The 14,115-nt window shown below is 37.7% G+C and overlaps 1 pseudogene; it reads right to left on the bottom strand.

Annotated features, from left to right (window-relative positions):
* Positions 1 to 537: 537 nt before the first annotated feature.
* On the bottom strand, positions 538 to 1,261 carry LOC131895531 (pre-mRNA-splicing regulator WTAP-like; annotated as a pseudogene).
* Between the last annotated feature and the right edge of the window lie 12,854 nt (positions 1,262 to 14,115).

Here is a 14,115-nt window from a genome sequence, read left to right as displayed (position 1 = left end):
TGAATACTCAGAATGCTTCAAACACTTGAAACCTGAAGTGTGAGACCACACCTTCACGTTTGTACAGTCCCCCATTAAGGTTATTTATAGTTTCCATGACCATTCAAAGAACAAACCATTGATGAAAACCACATAGACTTAAGGCTCCATTATGTAATAAAGAGCTCAGAGCTAATGGATAAATATATGCACTACCTGTACTGGTAGTTATGACTTGATTGTCTCACAGCTTATTAGAAGTTGGTTCTTAGCATGTAAACTCTTTAAAGGCAAAATTCTCCTCATTTTGGTTTTGACCCAGTAGTTCAACGATCATGAAGTCCACAGTCTTATCTCTAAGTCACTATGCTCAAGATTAAGAGCCATGCATATTCCACTTTTACATTTTACTGGAATTTTACATGTTCAATTCATGATTTAAAACCTCTAGGTTTTCAATCCTCCAAACTGTCTGAAGACACAGTGTACCACAGACTTGGTTTCTGTTTCCCCCTCTATTTTCTTCAAACAGAAACATTTCTCAAGTGTCTACATGTTCTAGAAGGGGAATTTTTCGGAGGTGGCCTCTTCTTTGGAATAGTCCGATTGCATCAGGCCTCTGAATCAAGGGGAAGGGGAAGAGAAAAACTGAAACACAAGGTTCATCTGGTAAGTTTTACATTAACCATTACAAGCTTGACAGTATAAGAATGTGACTTTTTTGGCTCAAAAAGTCTGAGTCTTGGTGTGGAAACGAGTACTTGGCTGTCCCACCACATCTTTCTCGAGATAGGACTGTCAGGGAAGTCTTGACTGGGGAGTATGATTTGTTTACCTATCAGGCGTAAACTTCCAGGCACTCAGTTCTTGGGCTTGCTCCAGTTTGTCTTTAGTCTGTTCCAGTTCACCTTTCATTTTTAGGAAAAACAAGTTGATTGCTGGGTCTACCATTGTTGATCGCAGTTGGGCAACACTTGGCTGCTGAACTTGCTTGAGTACTGGATTTGAGTAGTACACTCCTGCATCTCCTGCTCCTTGGTTGCTAATCGCATGACAAGAATGATTTCTCTGTGTGCAGACTCCTGCTGTTGCTGCTTTAGTTTTTCTTCAGATTCCCTTAAGCCAGTCACATCGTTTGAATTAAGGTCTGTGTACTTTCCCCCAATGCTTGAACGTATGCTTCTTACTGTTTCCATCATAGAATCAACTCATCCCGTGCCATAACTTTTAAGTCTGTTTGGCTTAATCGGATCTTTTTAGGAAGAGGTTCTTCGTTGGTCATCTTGCACCCCGAGACGCGCCTCTTGGCCCTGGTCACCACGCTGGGCGCCTCCAGCGAGGAGGGGAGGCGAAGGGAGGCTGGCCAACCTGCTCCGGGCCTCGGGGCGTGGAGGAGCCACTGCAGGGCCACCCTTGGCAGAGTCCCGCACCTGCCCCGTGAGGGGTCTGCAAGCTCAGCCGCTGTACTTCTCTTTTTACCACTCTTTCTCTTTTCTTCCAACACAATTTAAAACCCTTCTTTTCCTATTATTACATTACTTACTTTCTCTTGTATATAAAATATATTCAGATCTGGTTGTAGATATGAATGTGAGCTCAGCATTAAGGTCCTAGATGATAACTTAATACTATTATTTTATTAAATAGATATAGTATTAAATGGACACTTGGTTGCTTATCACTATATCCATAGATTCTTGCATCTCTCAACTCTTCTCAGAAAAGCTGCTTTTTGATGTGGAAGGTGATTAAAGAGATTATAATTGGCCCATGTACAAAGAACAAGAGATGGTAGAATGTTCAGGCCTACATGGGCTTCCAGGCCTCCCAAGACTCAAGGATCATCATGGGAAAAGAGGTGGGAAGATTGTAAGAACTATGGGAGGCTGATGACTAAATAGAAGGTTTTCCAGACATAATAGGGAGGTTGCATATATGATCTCACAAGAATTGTGATAGCATGCACCAAAATCTGAGCAAGATCAAGTGAAACAAAATACCATCATGAGAAAGGGAGGTGGACATACAGTCCTACACTTGTCTAATGAACTAGTGCAATTGATAGCTTTAGGGGAAGAGAGACTCAGTTCTTTTAAGGGAGTGGACCCTAATAGCTGGATCATGCTACAGAGTAGGATCCACTTCTAAGGGTTGATTTGGTGGGTTTACAGGAAAAATGAAAACATAAACTTGAGTGGGTAAGGAAGTAGATGGAATGTGAGAGGGATTAAAGAATGATCAAAATATATTGTATGAAATTCTCAAAGAATTAAAATATTTTAATGAATCTAGACTCTTAGAAGAGAATCTATTACCACCACTTTGTTAGGCCAACATAATTCCTTACTACATTCTAAGTCTTATCCTTATACCCAAAGATAAGTGTAGCCCATCAAAGAAGTTTCTCTTTGCAGTAAAGGGAGATCGTCACAGAAAACCACATTGGACATAATACAGAAATCAACAGATTGTGGGTGTCTCAGCCCAAATGGGTACATCTACATTCCTTTATACTGTGTGAAGATGTGTCACTGTTATTGGTTTAATAAAGAGCTGGATGGCCAATAATTAGGCAGGAAGAGGTTAGACAGGACTTTGGAGGGACAGAGAGGACAAAGGGAAGAATAAAGGTAGGGTCTCCAGCCAGATGCAGAGAAAGCAGCATGAGCAGTATGAGCATGAGAGATGAAGTAACAAGTGATGTGACAGAACATAGATTAAAGTGAATGGGTTAATTTAAGTTATAGGAGCTAGTGAGACAAGCCTAATTCAAGGCCAAGCTTTCATAATTAATCATAAATCTTCATGTCATTATTTTTGAAAACTGGTGGTACAGAGAAAGACTTGTTACATACATCACAGTTCCTACATCTATGGCTCAGGGACTGTCATGGAACAGGGGCTGGGTGCAGAAGAAAGTCTGGGAAGAATCTAAGAGCTAGAACATCAGGAAGTCTGCTGGTTCTCATAAAAATGTCTGCATAAATAAGATATAAACAATGCCAATATCATTAAACATGCTAATGCAAAATGGGGGAAATCTCATGAGGTTATACCCCTGGAACAGGCAACTGATGACTGATGAGAGACAAAGAGTTAGCTTTACTCAGGGATGAGTCCCCTTACTGATCATCCAATACAGGGAGGTCAATCCTGAAACCATTTACACACAAATAACAAAAACATACTTGGTAGGTTGTATTTATATATTTGTTTATATATTTACACACATATGTAACAATAAAAATCAAGGACAAAGACGCTTTCAATTTGAGAGTGAGATGGGGAACATGGAAGAAGTTGGAGGGAAGAGACTTGGGAGAGGGTAGGTGAGGAAAGTGAAGGGGTAAAAATGACGTAATTATGTTTTAATTAAACATGTAAAAATTAAAAATAAAGACACTTGGGACACACAGCTTTTAAACTGTAAAGAAAATCTTCATGGAGACATGTAAAAGGTACATCAGCTCTTACCCACAATTCCTCTCCCTGGTTTCCTTACATGGTTCCACACTCATTTACATTATAACACAAACCAATCTTCACTAGAAAGTTTTGGCTAATAACCAGAGAAGTAAATTACTCTATTTGAGCCCATTACCCAATATCTTAGTAATGCCTGTGGTGTTCAAGTTTTAGAGTTCCCAGAGCCCAGAGTGCTTATTAAGTACAGGTCATTGGTTCCCACTCATAGCCTTGCTGTCTTTGGGAAACATGGTCAAGTTTACAGTAGCAAGTATGATTACAAAAACAGACAAAAATTAAAATTTAAAAATGTAGAAGAAGGCTGGAGAGATTGCTAACTGGTAAGAGAAATGGTTGCTCTTCAAGAAGTTTGTGTTTGGTTCCTAGCATCTGCCTGGCAGCTCACAAATGTCTATAAATTAAGTTCTAGAGACTCCCATGCCCTTGTCTGGTCTCTGTAGGTGCCAGAAACACATGTGGTGAAAAGACATATAAAACAACCATATATAAAACAAAAACATAATAACAACAAAAATAATAAAAAAATAATGGAAGGAAGATATTACTCTGAAACAGTATCTTTCAGGGAAGAAATCCTGTTGGTTCACAAGTACACTTGTCTGGATATTCTAAGACAAGGATGCTCACTCATGAGCATTAAATCAGGAATACTGTTACAATAGATGCAGACCTATTCTAATGAATCAGGTTCTTTTTTGATAGTTTTATTTTATTGGTAGGACAATTAAAATAAAAGATTAATAAGGAACCACCAATTTTTATTTGACACTGGGTTTTATTTATTTATTTTTGTTCTTTGTTTGTTTTAGTTTTTTGGAACTAAGTCTCTCTCTAAGTAGCGCTGGCTGTCCTGAAATTCGCAATGTTGACCAGGGTGGCCTGGAGCTCACAGAGATCAACCTGCCTCTGACTCCCAAGTGCTCGGTTAAAGGCATGGCCCCCTCACCCAGATACTTGTTTTCTTTATATATTCATAGTATTCAAAGGAAAAATATGCTCACCTAAATTACATTTAATTGTAGGAACTAAGAGAGATGTCTCAGTGGTTACATGCGGGGTCCTGTCCCACCTGTGAAGAGGTGGCCTGGAACTGAGGAAAGGTAAGTGCACGCAGCAGCTGGCCTCTCTCTTACCTGGAGACAATCAGACAGCAGGGAGTCTAGTCAAGCAAGAACTCATCTATTGTTAGGCAGTAAGCCTCTCTTTTTTAATTTTAATTTTAATTTTTTTAATTTTGCAATATAGTTCAGTTCTATATATCAGCCACGGATTCCCTTGTTCTACCCCCTCCCGCCCCCGTCACCTTCCCCCCAGCCCACCCCCCATTCCCACCTCCTCCAGGGCAAAGCCTTCCCCAGGAACTGAGATCAACCTGGTAGACTCAGTCCAGGCAGGTCCAGTCCCCTCCTCCCAGGCTGAGCCAAGGGACCCTGCATAGGCCCCAGGTTTCAAACAGCAAACTCATGTAATGAGCACAGGACCTGGTCCCACTGCCTGGATGCCTCCCAAACAGATCAAGTCAATCAACTGTCTCACCCATTCAGAGGGCCTGATCCAGTTGGGGACCCCTCAGCCATTGGTTCATAGTTCATGTGTTTCCATTCATTTGGCTATTTGTCCCTGTGCTTAATCCAAGCCTCTTTTATAGCAAACACCTCAGAACCCGAGGAGGGGGTGAAGGAACGGATCAATCATTTTAAAGGTCATCCTATTTACAAGTTGTTTATGCACTGAAAATCATCTCCTGATCTTAGTATCTTATCTCAGCATAAATAACTTGGGCTAACTTTCTTCCTTACTATTTGTCTCTAATCTCCATACAAACAACCCAAGCTAACCTCCTCTCCACACCATCCTTGTATCTACTCTCTGCATAAACAGCTTAAGCTTAAGCTCTATTTGTCTAACTTTCTCTCTGCACCCTCTTTGCAACCCATGTATGCCCCACAGTTACAAGAAGATGCTTGTAACTACAACAGAGGACCCAGTTTCAGTTCCCAGCACTCACACTAGGTGACACAGAATTGCCTTTAACTCCATATCCAGGAAACCTGACACCGCCTTCTTACCTAAATTGGCACCTGTATTCACACAGCATACATACAGACATGTAAGCATACACACACACACACACACACACACACACACACACACACACACACACACAAAACTAAATACAAATTTAAAATATTCATTGTGGAATTTCCTCAAATCTAAGAATTAATTAGTTGTCATAAGTTAACAAATATTGCAAAATTGCAAAAGTATGAAATTGGATGAGGTGTGGGATGCAAGACTGATAGCGTTTTCCCCATTTTCATGTGAATTTGGTGTATGAGTATATGTGTGTTGTGTATGTGGGAGGGCACATGTGTGTGAGGGTGAAAATGTGTGCACGTATGTCAAAGTCTGAGGTTGGTGTTGGAACCATCTTCTATTGCTTGCCCACCTTATTCATTGAGACAAAGTCTCTCAGTCAAAGCCAGAACTTGCCAATGTGGCAAAAACTTGTACCAAAAACTGCTTCAAAGACAGGAATGCCTGACACAGGCCACCATGCCCATCCAGAACTGACATGGATTCTGAGCATCCAAAGTCTGGTCCTATCGCTTCTGTGGCAAGTGCTGAACCATGGAGCCATATCTTCAGCCTGAAGTTATTTTTTAACAATAAATGGAAAAGCTATCAGAGAAATATTTTGTAATCCTTTCTTAAATATTGGATATTATAGTTATTCTTGTATTAATTCAGATCATTATAATTTATGAACAGAACATAGATTGTTCAGAATTTAAACTGCAATGACAATTAGGATAAATAGAAATTAGTTTTTAAATGTTCTAAACTATTCAATCAAATGCAGCAATAGCTATAGTTTTATGTTAACCATGCTTTACCTTTTAAGTTTCTTACATTTGTACCATAACAGTGTTAAAAGGTTATAAAACGTCAATTGGAGAAGCATTAAAAATGTCTATTAAATTCTCTTTTTTGTCTTATTTTAACTATCTTCTTTTAAAAACAGTCTCATCAGAAAGAGGTAGGAACTAAGCAGAATGTGAACATTACTTTAGAGACAACCCTAATAGATATTGGTTCAATTGATTTGAAGTTAAGATATGCCTCAGTATTGTTTCATAAACTGTAAAACTGAAGAATAACATTAACAGTGTTTAAATATTTCAAAAGTGGCTATTCTTGCCATTTCTTCCATATGTTTATTATTGTACTCCATTACATGAATATGAAGTGATTTTCATTACAGTTTTCCTCAAATTTATATTAATATTTTTATTTATGAAATATGTTTATACAATAAATACAGTGGCAACATTTATTTCTAAGTAAAATTTAAAAATAACTAGATGAGCAGAAGTTGGTAAAAAAGTAGAAATGACTTATGAAAGTTTTATCTTATTCTCTCTTTTTCTTAGGGAAGGAATTGAGACAGGTTCTTACACTGTAGCTCAGATTGTTACTCAGGCCAGCCTTGTACTTATTGCAATCCTTTCATCTCAGCCTTTTAAGTATTTGGATTATAGATGTTAGCCACATATTTGGCTAATTATACCTTAATTTTAAGATCAAAGTCAGATGATATAATTTAAATAATGTCTTATATAGAGCTCATTCAGTGATGAGTCAATATTTTGAGTTTATTTGTACTTTTGCCTAATTAAAACATCTTTTAAAAATTGCATTCTAGGGCTGGAGAGATGGCTCAGAGGTTAAGAGCACTGGCTGCTCTTCCAAGGGTCCTGAGTTCAATTCCCAGCAACCACACGGTGGCTCTCAACCATCTGTAATGAGATCTGGCGCCCTCTTCTGGCCAGCAGGCATACATGCAGGCAAACACTGTATACATAATAAATAAATAAATCTTTAAAAAAAATTGCATTCTAAGAAAAATGAAATTAGCCAGTACAATGGAATGGGGTGTGGTGCAGCAAGACAGTAATCTTTATAAAGGCACATTTGTTTCACAAACTTTTTGAAAAACACATCAATATCAGATTTCTGATTGAAATTCTTTATAAGAACACTGTGAAAGTATAGTAAGATCATTTGCATATAACGTCAATAAAAGTTGTTTGATTGAATTATTGCAGAATTTATTCATCAAATGGCCTATGATCAGCTGTAACATGAGGACACTCTGGTGGGCACAAACTATGCCTTGTTAATAACATCAACACACTTTCTGTCCAAGAGAGTTTAAATCAAATGCTCATTTTTTTTTTTAGCACTACCACTATCCCTTCTCACTTTAATTACTCCATTTATTCAATATGTGATATTGAGTTGGGTGGAAATTTTCTAAATGAGAAGTAGCTCAATAATTTTCAGAAGTGACATTGAGAAGTTTTTAATTGCAATTGTTACACATGGTAAATATAACTCATAGAACTACTTTTGGGACTACTACTGGGACATTTTAAAAGTTAAATAGCACCTGTGGTGATGTATTGTATCCCCCAATATACTGTCTCCCAATAAAATTTGCCTGGAAATCAGAGGAAAAAGCGAGCCACTATACTGAAGACAATGGTAGCACACGCCTTTAATCCTATCACTTGGCAGGCAGGAATCTGTTTGGATCTCTATGAGTTCAAGGCAACACTGGGAACAGAACCAGGAATGGTGGCACATGCCTTAAACTCCAACACTAGTTAACCATGGAGGTCTGGAGGTCTGTACAGACAGACAGAAAGTGACAGAGCTGAGCAGGAAGAGGAAGTGATGTAGCTGGACAAAGAGAGCAAATCAGATGGCAGAACAGCAAGGTGTATAGGCATGAGTAGACAGGAAGTAGCTCGCTCTGGAAGCTGTGGAGTTGGTGAGGTTAGCTGCAGCTTTCCCTATTTCCCTGATCTTTCAGGTTTTCATCCCTATGTCTGGCTCCATGTTTTTTTATTTAATAAGATGATTTAGAAATTCGTCTATAAGCACCTAATACTTTCCCTGCCTATGAGGCTGTCATTGTGATTAAGAAGCAAATGCAAATGAGCTGGAAGAAGAGGAGTGTCACAAAACTACAGATTGTGGAATGACTGCAAGTACTCAGAAAAGGGAAGATTTGGTTGTACAACTGGGTGGAAGTGGAATTTCTTATAGAAATAATAGAGAATGTAGTCACTGACAAGGCAATGATTTTTTTAGAAAGAATATGTATATTGGGAAAGACTAGTAGAGTTTTCTGTATCACCTCCAGGTAGGCTTGATGTAAAAGATAACATTTATCAAAGTAAATGGTGGAATAAAATATATTGTTTACTACCATCTATGTATGTATATGTATGTATACCCTGTAAGCACATGTGCATACATAGGTCTATAAGTATACAGGTAATTTTAGAGAGATTTATAAGAAAGTAGTAGCCCAGGATGCTAATAGGAGGGGATCTGTGAGACTAGAGTCAAAAGATGGAGAAGGCCTAATGTTTTTACTGTATATCTTTTTACTTTTAAAAATTATGTATTTTATTTTGTATGTGTGATCTATAACATATATTACAGATTTGGAGCAAACAAGCACCTAATTTTCAGGAGACAAGTGGGAATTCAGATGATACTTAAAAACTCAATTGGGTGATTTGGATTGAGTTCTCCACCTTCCATGTGTTCTATGATATCTGTAAAGTGGTAATAATAGAGCCTCCAAGAGGATTAACTGAGATAATTTAGTAGTAGTCAGACTTTCCTTTGGGCCACCAATTCACAAATAATAACACAGAGACTTATTATTAATTATGAAAACTTGACCTTAGCTTAGGCTTCTTCCCAACTAACTCTTAAAGTTTAAATTAACTTGTTTCTATTAATCTATGTTCTGTCATGTGGCTCAGTTACCTCTCCTCTGTACCATATGTCTGACTTCTTCAGTATCTTGCTGTAGCCTCTCACATGTCTAGATTTATCCCAAGTCCCTCTCTCTTCATCAAAGTCCCGCTTATTCTCTCCTGCTTAGCTATTGGCCATTCAGTTCTTTATTAAACCAATCAGAAGGTGCTTTAGGTAGGGACACATCTTTACAGTGTACAAAAAGATTATTGCACAAGTATGAGTGATTTTCTTCAAGACAGACACACAGTAAGGGCTCTAAACATTACATTTATTAAGCTTTTGTTCTATAATACAGATCTGGGGATCAGAAGCATTGTCTAAATTATGTGTGGATTTCAGAATCTTCGGTGATATGGTGAAAGATTATTATTGAGGGTAGAGCAAGAATAAAAAGAAGTGATATTGGACAATCGGTGAGAAAAAATAGATACCTGTATCTAATCCCAATAACATTCTAGTTTCTTTCTGTTGATATGATAAAACACTGACCAAAACCAACTCAGGGAAAGAGAAGGTTTATTTGGCTTAGACTTCCACAGCAGTCTATCATCGAGGGAAGTCAAGCAAGAACTGAAGCAGAGACCTTCAATATCCAACAAGAAAACCAAGAAATATCTAACATATATGTCCACAGGCCAATCAAATCAAAGTAATTCTTCAATGAAGGGTCCTTCTTCCCAAGTGTGTCAAGTTAACATTAAAATTAACCAGAAAAAATAATAAGGCAGTGGTGGAGACATTTATAAGTACATGGGATGGAAGTTAGTATAGTACTTAAAAGGAGGAATGAATGTACATACAGGTAGTATTTAAACAGCAGCAGTGGGCAGCAGTAAAATATTAGAGATGGAAGATTAGAAGATGTGTACACTGGGCTGTTGATATTTTGTAATTGAGTGATTTTGTAAATCACTCAACCAAATATTAATTAGCATGTGTGCTTTTGCACCCAAGTAGGCCATAATATTATTATGTTGAAACCTCATTGCAAATGTTTAGATCAAAGCAGAAGTTTCTGATAATTTGAGCAAATAAAAGAAACAAAGAAAGAAAAAAAAAGTTGTTCAACAAAAGCTTCTTTGAAATTTTACACAGGAGTTCATCAAAGCTAGTAAAGCCTCAATTTCACCTTCCAGTGTCACAGAAGACTAAAAAATCCAATTTTGATAAATGGATGAAAAAAGTCCTAAGAGATTTCCATTGGAAATGGAAAAATTTTGTCCCTACTGTGGTTTGTCAATTGCCAAAGCATCCCAACCCCTCCCCCATAGCATTTGCATTGTTTTTGCTGTGGGAGAAGATAGGTCTTAGGGCAGTGCTGCTGAGTTCCTCTCAGGCTTGGGATGAATCTAGACATGTGAGAGCAAGAGGGGGATGAGGGTTAAGGCAGAGAATTTAATTTAGAGCTTTAGTCTTCTCATTTCCATCTTTCTTAAAAAAATTCCTTGCAGCTAATGTGTTCTGCCACTTCAGTATCTTACTTTCCTTTCAGATTTTCAAACAGTAGACATCTCAACAATTTCAAAAGTTCAAAAGTTTTCTTAGAGAAACTTTTTTTTTTTTTGGTGACACTTGGTAAAGTTTATGGGGTATCTTTGTTAGACCAAACAGAAAATACCAGCCAGGCGGTGGTGGCGCACGCCTTTAATCCCAGCACTTGGGAGGCAGAGGCAGGCGGATCTCTGTGAATTCGAGGCCAGCCTGGTCTCCAAAGCGAGTTCCAGGAAAGGCACAAAGCTACACAGAGAAACCCTGTCTCGAAAAAACCAAAAAAAAAAAAAAAAGAAAAAAAAAAAAGAAAAGAAAATACCGGTATTGAAGAATTTGGCTACTAAATGTAATAAACAATATAAATTCATAAATATGTTAGGATCACATACATACCCAAACACACACACACACACACACACACACACACACACACACACACACACACGGACAATGTGATATGTTTAGAATGATCAATGTGTTATTAATGTAAGAGGTAGATTGTCTTTGGGTATACTATGGAAGGCTGAAGAGTTTGACATAAACACAGCTCTGAGAACATTAAGCTAATGAAACTTATGAAAAGTAAGGAAGTATTTAAGCACTGTATGACATACAGTATCTGCCTCTGACCTAACCATTATTTTTTCCTTGGACAGTTTTGTGATGGAGTAGATGTACTTACAATATGATGATGCTGTGGTTAGACGTTTTTCAAGGCAAATGTCAACTGTAAATCATTGTCTGGAGAAATTCCTTATTTGATTGAGGGGGTGGTTTGTAATGAGATTTTACCATTTGCTATTGATTTTAGCTGACTGTTGGATCTTCTAGTCTAAGTAGGCACAGCACTTACTACACTTTATTTAAGTATCCTTTAAGTCATCTCCGTTACTTAGGATGGGCTAACATGCTCTAAAATATTGGATTCAGAATATGTATTGACTCACTAAATTCAATTTATACTGTGTTCACATAGCTATCTAAGTTATACCCAGGAAGCTTGCACTCATTTCTGGATGACATTCCAGGGTGTGGATTTTCAGTGTATGTCATATCATGCAAGATAACAAGTTGCATTTTTTAAAATTTCAACTATTTTTACATTTATTATTTGTGCCCCCTCTTGTCTCTCCTCTCTCTCCTCCCTCTGTCTTTGTCTCTCTCTGTCTGTCTGTCTCTCTCTCTCTGTGTGTGTGTGTGTGTGTGTGTGTGTGTGTGTGTGTGTGTGTGTGTGCTTGGGAGTATACACATGCCAAGTGTACCTAAATGGACAATTTGTAGAAGTCAGTTCTCTCTTTCCACTTTGTGGGTCTTGGAAATCAACCTCAGGTTGTCTTGATGTCAAGAACCCTTACTTACCAAGTTATTTCACCAGCCCTGTTTTGATTTTTAAGGAAGCTGAGTAAACAAAATTTTAGGTATCACTACAGTTTTTGGTCCTACAAAGATGATCAGACACTGTATTCAGTGTATACTTGGTGTTAAAATTTTATAAATAAGGAGAACTAAACAAAAGGTGCATGAAAAGGCAGATCAGAGAAGGTATAAAAGTGGCCAAGTATCCTAGTTACTATTCTATTGTTGTGAAGAGGCACCATGACCAAATCAGCTCATAGAAGAAAGCATTTAGTTAGAGACTTGCTTACACTTTCAGAGGGTTAGTCTGTGATCATTGTGGTGTGAAGCATGGCTCCAGGAAAGCATGGCATTGGAGCATTAGCTGAGAGCTCACATCTAATCTGAAAGTTGAAGTCATCTTCAAATCTCAAAGCCCATCCCTTGTGACATATCCCCTCCAACAAACCACACCTCTTAATCCTTCCTCAACAGGACACCAAGCATTCAATTAGGCTGCCTTAAAAATCAACTTTGTGTCATAGGTATCAGAGCTGGGCTGGACTGTTGGTCACCTTCCTCCTTTGGAAATTTGTGTGGGACTTTCTGGTACCATGAAAGCTAGTCCTCAGGGAAGGGCTTTCAGGTTAGATCCTCTGAGACCCCATTACAGAAGTGCATGGTGTCTTTAGCAATAGGGATTGTCCTTCCATGCCTGGGGAGTAACCAAGGGCAACAAAAATAGGCTGTATGTTTTAACACACCAATTGTTTGTTCAGTATCAACTAATCAGCCCTGAAAGAATACATAAAAATAACACTATAGGAGCTCAACCGGTTGTTTTGGGAATAAATATGTATATGCAAATACACATATGCATTTAATAACAATTGCTGAAAAAAGAGGCCATAAATTTGAATAAGAGTGTGGAGGGGTATATGAAAGAGTTTGGAGGGAGGAAAGAGAAATGAAAAATGTTGTATTTAAAATAAAATCTCAAAATAAACAAAAAAGTTGTTTCACAGAATTGCCACTAGTATGATCTTTGGGTTGGAATTAATTCCTGCTTTAATCCATTTTATATAACATAGTCTTCTGAAGCAAATCCTAGGGTTTTATCCATTTACCCTGTCAAAAGTATATATTTGGGGATTAGATTTGATGCAATAAAATTTGGAAAAATAGAAAAGAAAAAATACACGTTTATGAGATGCAAGACGCATTGGCAGAAACTCTTTCCTCGTTGTGTACATACTGATCATTGGGTAGTCTATGTTTCATTTGCTTCAGAAACAAAGGGAGAGGCTTCCTGTTCCCACCTCTGTGATCTGTCTCTTTTACTGATGACCAGCACAGAAAGGATTCCTCTCTCTAAACATGCTTTCCAATCTTAAGGAGTAATATAAATAAGTTTACTGCCAGTATGCGTCAGGAAACCTCTTGGTCTTACTCCTGACCTGGCATTACTCTTCACTCAGTATTTACTATTGAAAATGTGGTGTGCATTTATTTTAACAATTGTTTTTTCTTCCAATATTGGTTAAACAACAACAATTCCCCTTGTCTGCATATTTAATATCATAGCTGTAGTATATTCTCTTTCTCTCTCTGTCTCTCTCTTACACACAGAGATAAAAAAAGAAAGATTCTTTTAGTTTTTACTATTAAAAAGAGAAAACTGGTGTAGAGAAGAGTCAAATTTTCTATTCACAGAGTAGAACCAGGCTAGTCTGATACAAAAGACACTTCACTGCAGTTTTAACTTACTTCCCACAGAAAGTTAAAATAAGCATTTGACAAAAGGTGCATTCTTTGAGCTAATTTGTTTACAAGTTAATGCTGAACATTAAGTAGATACACTTACTTTGAACTCTTGTTTTTAATTTAAGACTTCTGGATTATAAATACTGATTTTTAACATAAGACAATTTAAATTTATCATTTGAAAACTGTCTCATCAATAATTTTTAGGTAGTGACT

This window comes from Peromyscus eremicus, chromosome 19 (genome assembly GCF_949786415.1).
Source record: "Peromyscus eremicus chromosome 19, PerEre_H2_v1, whole genome shotgun sequence".
Classification (NCBI taxonomy): Eukaryota; Metazoa; Chordata; class Mammalia; order Rodentia; family Cricetidae; genus Peromyscus; species Peromyscus eremicus.
This window is presented reverse-complemented; position numbering and strand designations above follow the sequence as displayed.